Source organism: Corvus brachyrhynchos, unplaced genomic scaffold (genome assembly GCF_000691975.1).
Source record: "Corvus brachyrhynchos isolate BGI_N302 unplaced genomic scaffold, ASM69197v1 scaffold285, whole genome shotgun sequence".
In the NCBI taxonomy this organism is placed as follows: domain Eukaryota; kingdom Metazoa; phylum Chordata; class Aves; order Passeriformes; family Corvidae; genus Corvus; species Corvus brachyrhynchos.
The window spans coordinates 757,913-759,751 of record NW_008238323.1 but is presented as its reverse complement, the minus strand read 5'-3'; the positions used below and the strand labels follow the sequence as shown (position 1 = coordinate 759,751).

Here is a 1,839-nt window from a genome sequence, read left to right as displayed (position 1 = left end):
ATATGTGTTAATATTTGGGGTGTTTTTCAAAGACATAAAAGTAACTTTGGGTCTGAAATATCCAAAGTATATTGGAGACACTTTTTTCTTCATTTTATGAATTTTGGGGGGTTTGCTGACATAATTTAAGGACACAAAGTCAAACCACCCACCACCACATATGGAATAGAGAAGAAAACTGATTTACAGCAAAGAGGGAAAGTTCACTGTAATGGATCCTATGCTAACTGTGCCTTCAAGTTCAGAGAAAGACCTCAGATATTAAAGTGTATCAATTACAACAGCAAAATTAAAAAGGTTTTTGTTTGCTAGTCCTAGTGAGGGTACTTAATTGTGACCTCCTCCCAATGCCTTCCAACAGTCACCTGCCTCCCAAATCACAGAGACAGGGAAGAGCACTACACAAAGAATTAAAGGATGACTTTATAGCCATTGTTTAAAACCATAATTAACAAGGTGTTTAAAGCAAAAGTGAGACAATTACCACCTCCTAAAGCCCTTAAGAAATCCGAGCAGCAGACCTCCTGCCAGACTTTCTGATATCACAGGCACCATAAACAAGAGCTTTGCAAGAACCATCCCTTTCACAGCCCCGACAGCTATTGTCCTTATGTGCTAAGTATTATTATTATTATTACTATTACTCTCTCTGTTTATGGTGATGTGCTAGAAAGTCAGCAACTCGAGTTTCTCAAGATCTTACTGACTCCTACAAAGAGTAGCCTCACCTCCAAAGACTGTCTGTCAGTGGGAGTTCAGAGCTCTCAGGGCTTCTCCACCAGCACTCGGTCCGCTGGGAAGATCACAGGATCCTGGAATGGTTCGGGTTGGAAGGGGTTTTAAAGCCCATCCAGTCCCACCCCCTTGCCATGGGCAGGGACACCATCCACTAGATCAGGTTTCTCCAAGCCCCATCCAACCTGACCTTGGACACTTCCTATGATAAAAAGGGCAGACAGCAAGGTCTCAACTTCTTGGGTCACAGCTAGAAACATCATGACACATTGTCCTGCTCCCTCTGGCGAGTCCTAAGTTGAGTTTCAGTGCATCATCTCCCTCTGTCTCACGTCAGTCTGCAGAACAGCAGGTAAGGCAAATTGGTACTGCTCTGAAAGTGCCTTTAGACCGGACTAGTTAAACTATCCTGTAACATATTCATTACAGAAAAATGTGGTAAATTAGATTAAGTAAAGCCAGAAAGCTCTCTTAATTGCTTAGACTTACCGGGAACACAAAACTACTCAGAGTCTCAGAAGAAAGGATTCATTTTCTATATACCTGAACTATTTCAAGTGCTACCTCCCTGCTTACAGAGTCCTGCTGCAACACACACTCTCTGTCCCCATCAGGGCTCTCACACAGCACTTTCTGGGATGCAGTGCTGGGATAAAGGATGTGAGCCATCCCACAGCTCTGGAGCATCTTGCATTTGAACAATGAGAAATAATTGGCAATATGTATAAAATCACAGAGTTGTTTAGGTTGGAAAAGCCCCCCAGGATCACTGAGTCCAACTATTGGCCCAGCACTGCCAAGACCACCACTGACCCATGTCCCCAGGTGACACATCCACACAGCTTTTAAAGCCCTCCAGGGATGGGGACTCCAACACTGCCCTGGGCAGCTGGGACAGGGCTGGATAATCTTTTCAGGGAAGAAATTTTCCCCAGTATCCACCCTGAGCCTGCCCTGGCCCAGCCTGAGGCCGTTCCCTCTCCTCCTGTCCCTGTTCCCTGCCAGCAGAGCCCGACCCCCCCGGCTGCCCCCTCCTGTCAGGGACTTGTGCAGAGCCACAAGGTCCCCCCTGAGCCTCCTTTGCTCCAGCCTGAGCCCCTTTCC

At 46.3% G+C, this 1,839-nt stretch overlaps 1 long non-coding RNA gene across 1 annotated transcript in view; it reads left to right on the top strand.

Moving 5' to 3' along the window:
* Positions 1-718: 718 nt before the first annotated feature.
* The window catches only part of LOC108446750, a 12,037-nt gene continuing 10,916 nt past the window's right edge, over positions 719-1,839 (top strand). The window contains exon 1 of the long non-coding RNA XR_001862044.1: positions 719-1,087. This is a non-coding gene — a long non-coding RNA (uncharacterized LOC108446750). The remainder of the gene's footprint in view (positions 1,088-1,839) is intronic.